Source organism: Trachypithecus francoisi, unplaced genomic scaffold (assembly GCF_009764315.1).
Source record: "Trachypithecus francoisi isolate TF-2019V2 unplaced genomic scaffold, Tfra_2.0 Lachesis_group13, whole genome shotgun sequence".
NCBI classification, from domain to species: domain Eukaryota; kingdom Metazoa; phylum Chordata; class Mammalia; order Primates; family Cercopithecidae; genus Trachypithecus; species Trachypithecus francoisi.
The window spans coordinates 62063636-62070516 of record NW_022681458.1 but is presented as its reverse complement, the minus strand read 5'-3'; the positions used below and the strand labels follow the sequence as shown (position 1 = coordinate 62070516).

Here is a 6881-nt window from a genome sequence, read left to right as displayed (position 1 = left end):
TATAAAAACGAATTCTGCCTCATCACACTCTTCTCCAGGTACCTCTGACTTACTCTTGTACTACAGCTTTTGAAACTCAAAAGCCAAGGCTTGACATCTTTGTTCTCTGTTTCTACAGGGACATCTCCCAATGAGCACAATGTGGCCCCCTATCTAATGACTTAAAAGCAGAAAGGGAGTACTGGGTAATAGAAAATAATGGGGAGATGGAAGGAGAAAGAAAAATGTATCACTTAATGTTTCAAAACATCTACCACATGCACTTGTTTTTACTCTTTTCAAATTAAAGTAGTTGAGACCAGTAGAAAAGCAAGATAGCAGCATTCCCTACACTACTGCTAGCTGTTTTTTAAAGGTGATACTATTGGGCCTCTATCAGTGGAGCATATACTTCGGTTGGGTTTGTTATTGTGTCCATATAGTGTGTTAACCATTCACCACAATCTCCTCCACCCTACACTTCTGATCAGTAATATACACCAGATGAACAGTAACAAAAAGAGACGGGCATCGCCTACAATGGCACAGCCAAGAGCTAATTGATTATACATAGGATTCTCCTAAAAACCCAGATTATGAACCACAGATCTCTTAGAGTTAAGAACATTATAAAACTTAATGTTCTTAATTGGTAGGACAGCAGTCCTACCACACTGCAGAGACGCTCTTCCTCTTTTTCGGGTTTTTTTTTTTTGGAAACGGAGTTCTGCTCTTGTTGCCCAGGCTAGTGTGATCTCGGCTCACTGCTACCTCCGCATCATGGGTTCAAGCGATTCTCCTGTCTCAGCCTTCTGAGTAGCTGGGATTATAGGTGCCCACCACTATGCCTGGCCAATTTTTGGTATTTTTAGTAGAGATGGGGTTTCACCATGTTAGCCAGGCTGGTCTCGAACTCCTGACCTCAGGTGATCTGCCCGCCTCAGCCTCCCAAAGTGCTGGGATTACAGACGTGAGTCATTGCGCCCGGCCTAGGCTTTCTCCTTTGTGTTCCATCTTGGCATATGCTAAAACCATAGGGTGAGTAGGGACCAAGAGATCAAACAGGAGATGCCTTATATGCTCAAATAGGAGGGAATACTTTTCTTCAAAGGCTTAAAGGAGATTCTACAACCCTCCATAGTAAATTTGTTCAACATTTCTCTGACAAAATGTATCCATTAAAAAGAAATCATGCAGCTGCTGAACAAGTTTCGACTGTTATTTTCTAAACCATGGTGATAGAAACAGTAATCACTATGGCTTTCAGGGAAAACCTTAACATATCTGAAGGTCATTCCTGAGGCCTTCCAAGAGGCTAGTATATAAAACAAAACAAAACTGACAATGACAAGAACAATCAAACAGGCATTTTAAACATTTAACATTCGTGAAGCTAAATATTGAGGTTTTAGGTTGCAAAACCTAAAACTTAGGAGAAAAGACCAGAAGAAGAAATCTCTCTCATGATTAAATAAATGTATTAAGTGTATAAGAGTATGTAGTGTTATACCAGTTGCTGTGCAAAAAGTTCAGGGATTATTTTTTGTATTAGACAGCTTTTGTTGTGTAGCAAACTATTAATACTCCAAAACTAGTGACTTAAAAGAGCAAATAGTTATTAGTTCTCAAAGTTCTGTCCTTCTGGTCAGTGCCAGACAGCTCAAGGCTCACTCACATTTCTGGCACTTGGCAGGCTGACTGGTCTGAAGTGGGCTTACTACTATGTGTGGCAGCTGGCCCAATATTGGTTAGAGAAATGGTCATGATCTCTCATTATCCAGCAACCTAACTGAGGCTCATTCTCTTGGTGATGAAAGGATTTCCAGCATCAGGACAGGCCAATCCTCTATGCACAAGAAGTATTCGAGCTTCTGCATGCATCATAGTTGCTAATGTTCATTGGCCAAAGTAAGTCATATGCTGGATTTAAACCTCTCACAGAGGTGTGAAAAAATATACCTGGGGTAAAAAAAAAGTTGAAATTCTAATTATGGTTCAGATAAAAACTCAGATTTGGTATTGGATATCTATTTTGGTCCCAAGGGTGAAGTGAAGGAGTATATCTCATGATAATAAGGGGTATACATAGAGGGATTAGAGAAATTTATGGTCATGTTATAATCTCCCACTTCATGCATCTTTGTCTACAGTTAAGATAAGGCAATAATTTCAGTTGTATTTGAGTTGAAAAGGTCAAAAGCAAAGGTTATTCTAGGAGACTTTTACAAAGTTTCTTTTGCTATTTCTACTGAACAGAAAGTGTACAAATCCTAAGGATTTACAATTCAATGTAAAATGAATATACTTGTGTAACTAACACTCATGTCTGAGAAGAGAATATTATTAACACCCCAGTAGTTTTTTCCTAACACTTATCCCTTCTTCAACATCACCCCATTCTCCTTCTCAAAGGTAACCACTATTCTGACTCGATTAGTTTTGCCTGTTTTACAACTTCGTGTAGATGGGATCATATACTGTGCATTCCTTTGTCTGGCTTCTGTATTCAGCATATATGCTTGTTAGACACATTCATGTTATTGAATGTAGCTGTGGTTTTATCACTTCCATTACGTGCATTTTATTCATTGCATGAATATAACACAAATTTGAATGTTTGGGTTATTTTCAATTTTGGCTGTTGTGCATGTCTTTTGTTGCACCTGTGTGTACATTTTTATTGAATAAATACCTAAGAGTAGAATTGCTGAATCAGGTCGAGCACAGTGGCTCACACCTGTAATCCCAGCACTTTGGGAGGCCAAGGCGGGTGGATCATGAGGTCAGGAATTTGAGACCAGCTGGACCAACATGGTAAAACCCTGTATCTACAAGAAAGACAAAAAGTAGCCAGGTGTGATGGCAGGTGCCTGTAATCTCAGCTACTCAGGAGGCTGAGGAAGGAGAAGTGCTTGAATCCAGGAGGTGGAGGTTGCAGTGAGCCGAGATCGCGCCACTGCACTCCTTCCTCAGTGACAGTGAGACTCTGTCTCAAAAAAACAAGAAAAGAAAAAAAAAAAAACGGAAAAAAAAGAATTACTGAATCATAGGAAACATGTATGTTCAAATTTAGTTGATACTATGCAACAGTTTTCTTCTTCTTCTTCTTTTCTAAGAAATGTCAGGCTATAAACCATTCTTAGTGCTCACTGGTTTGTGAACACTGAGCATAGAGATAGCCACTTTTTCTTTGCTCCAATAGTACAGGCACAGCAGAGCAACTGTGTTTATGGGGCTGGCAAGTCCAGGATAGCATCTGCAGGGCAGTGCAACGATTTTCTTTAACACACTTTCATGCATACATTTTATCTTCATTTGGTGTTCTAGGTTTTAAGCTAATGCATTTTTGCCTTCTACTTTCTCCTGGTTTACCATAAAATGCTTATATTTGGACTTCAATTGGGCAAATAGTAGTTCTCCCTGCATTTAAAATTTCATAAAACCTCAATAATCCAAAGTGTATCAAATCATCCTGCCTAGGATTCAAGGAAAATAACTTATCTGTTCCCCATTCATTTATCAAATGTTTATTGAACACCTACAAGTGATTTTTTAAAAATTAAACCTGGGGATATAAAGAAATGTAAAATTCAACTTCCAATCTCCAAGAAGTATCTACAGTAGTTAATGACTCTTTCATCAGTAGCTGTCTGCCCCTTTCTCATGCCTTCCTGTCCTCCTGTCATTTCCACAATAGTTGCCCGCAGCATAAGTAAGCAATGCTTAGCAGGCTGGCAGCTGTGAATGGGATTATTTGTGCTATTGTAGGCAGTATCTTTCATTCACCACAAACAATTTCCTCTTCTCTCCTTTACCTGTTTGGATAACTATCCATGAGTTTAGTCTTTTCCTTTTCTGGACAAAAAATTATATTAGGGAGAAGAGTAAAATTGTTCTAGAGACTTGAGGAATGGTGGTAATACTTATTTTTCACATTATTTCCTGTATTTTAAGAGCCTGTATGTATTTGTGTGTAATGGGATTTTCAGACTACATTTATATTGTGTAAGAAGATTGAAAATGTTTACAATGTTCTTGCTATTCAGTATTTCACACTGTAAAATGATCTCCAGAATACGTTGGTTGTTAAGGTAATGTGCTCAAGTATCTTTGTGGCTTAAAGGAGGTATTACAACTCCCAAAATAGCTACGGTTAGTCCTTCTCACTGGTAATATAAAACCAATTTTTGTTTGTGAATTGAATTGTTGCACCTGTGCAGTGCATTTCAAAGCCCAGGAAGGGTGCTGTTAAAGGCCAGATTCTCTGTAATTTATAAAAATGGAGCAGTGATTTCTAGTGAAACAATTAACCGCATCTAAAAATCTCTCATTTAGATGTTTCCATAAAGTATTCAGAGACACCGAAAGGTCCTTTATTGTATTTTTTCCATAGGCTTCTTTGAGTCTGTACTTATTTCCATCTATAGTTAAAAGAAAGAGCTGCAAGCAAAAGTATGCAAGCAAAAGTATAGTATGGTAGTAATAGCTGGTTGTACCAAGTGATTCAAACTATCCATCAACAGGAAAATCCTTGAATTAACACAGATACTTTTAGTGCAAGTGGTACCAATCCAAATCAAAGTAGCTTAAGTAGAAAGAGGATTCATTTGCTCACATAACTGGGAGGCTAACTTCAGCCACAACTCAATTCAGGGACTCAAACAAAATTGTTCAGATTCTGCTCCTCTCTCTGGGCCCTGCTTCCTTTTGAGCTGCACTGATCCTCTCCTACTGCAGACTACCTTTTCCCATGGATCAGGGAATGGTCCGGCTGCAATAAATACCCTTCCTGCTCTGCTATGCCCTTAGACATGGCCATGTTTCACGGCCACATTGAAAAACTACAAGAGAAGAACTCCTTGTGGCCCAGCTTAGGTCATATGCTCCCTCCTGAACCAATTACAGTGTCCAGGGGAATGCAGTACTAGGTGTGGCCAGGCCAGGAAGTTATTTTGTTGGCTGGTTCACTAGAATCATTTCATCAGTGAGAGGAACAATCCTCAGACAAAAAGCAGCATATGTTCAGTACAGCTCTCACAGGGGCTTCACATATATTAGTCACAAAAATAGTTTTAGGGCAGGGAAGATCTATGATTAAACAAAACACGGTGCTATTATGAAGAATGGAACTCACAATGACTCCTAATTCATACCAAAGATACACATTCCAGGATTTCCTGTTACCAGGAGAGAAGCTGACTTGCAGCAGATTCAATCTCATTTGCCCAATCTTTCAGGTATCATAATACACGAAATTACTGATTAAACAACTAAGTAATTCACTTTAACAACCACTTGACTGTCACTGAAGTGTCTGATCAAAAATTAAGGTATTAGCTGTGTGAGGTGGTGTGTGCCTGCAGTTCTAGCTATGTGGGAGGCTGAGGCGGGGGGACCACTTGAGCCCAGGAGTTTGAGACCAGTCTGGGCAACATAGCAAAACCCTGTCTCTACAAATAAATAGATGGTTAAAAAAAAAATTAAGGTTCTTGCAAGAGTGAACCCTCCAAGGTAACCTATGGACTTGGGGTGATGATGTGTCGATGCAGGTTTGTCAGTTGTAGCAAATGCACCCCGCTGGTGGGGGTTGTTGATAATGGGGGAGTTATGCACATGTAAGGGCAAAGGGTAACTGGGAAATCTCTGTACCTTTTGCTCAATATTGCTGTGAACCTAAAATTGCTTTAAAAAATGAAGTCTATTAAAACATTAAAAAAATACAGACATAACAAAATGAAGGTATTCGGGTATTAGATCATCTAATTATCTAATTCTCTAACATAGCATTAAAATAATTCAATAGTCACAGCTAGTTGTCCCTCAGATAAAAGTTGGTTACCACTACAGTAAGAAAACAGAACCTGTATGGGACAATCATATTAACAGGCTAAAAATGTTGCTTATATTTGTAGAAAACCTACATATTTCCCTAGATTATCAAAGTATCTTGACAAATAAAAACAGTTGGAACATTGCTGTATACCACTCTATTAAATGAGTTCCTCATTTAAAACAAATTTTGTCCTCACAAAAACAAGAGGGCAATAGAAGTCTACAGAGCTTTATTTGAGTAGACAATAGTGATGCTGTGTAGGAGAAGCGCCATCATTGCCATCCACTGGAGTAACTCCTAAATGTTAAGTCTATGACAATGGTAATGAACTGGGACAATCTTTCCCCCCAGGGCATCATCGGCAGTGTCTGGAGATGTACTACAGGACTGGGAGGTTTGTACTCTTGGCATCTAGCAGGTAATGCCAGGAACACTGCTCAATATCCCATGTTGCACAGGATAGCCCTACACAACAAAATAATTAACTGGTGCAAAATGTCAACAGTGCTGAGGTTAAGAAACTCTGGCCTATAGCAAGATGCAGAGGGAAAGGCAATGTTTAAGACAAAACCCCTGCCCCTAATTAATGTATAATCTGCTTGAGGGTGTAAGATAAATGATAAGGGTATTTCCTATATTTTCTTCTAGGATGTTCATAAATTGAGGTCTTACACTTAAATCTTTAATCCATCTTGAGTTAATTTTTGTATACAGTAAAAGGTAAGGGTCTAGTTTCATTCTTCTGAATATGGCTTGCCAGTTATCCCAGCACCATTTATTGAACAAAAGAAATCATCAACAAGTAAACAGATAACTTATAGAATGGGAGAAAATAGTCACAAATTATGCATCTGACAGAGGTCTAATATCCAGAATCTATAAGGAATTTAAACAAATCAACAAGCAAAAAATAAATAACTCCATCAAAAAATGGGCAAATGGCATGGACAGACACTCCTCAAAAGAAGACATTCAAGTGACCAACAAAAATGAAAAAATGCTCAATATCACTAATCATCAGAGAAATGCAAATCGAAACCACAATGAGATACCATGTCATACCAGTTAG

The 6881-nt window shown here is 38.6% G+C and overlaps 1 non-coding gene across 1 annotated transcript; it reads right to left on the bottom strand.

Moving 5' to 3' along the window:
* Window positions 1–3095: 3095 nt before the first annotated feature.
* On the bottom strand, window positions 3096–3233 carry LOC117095508. The gene has a single exon (XR_004442043.1). It is a non-coding gene; the product is annotated as a small nucleolar RNA SNORA43 (small nucleolar RNA).
* Window positions 3234–6881: the final 3648 nt, after the last annotated feature.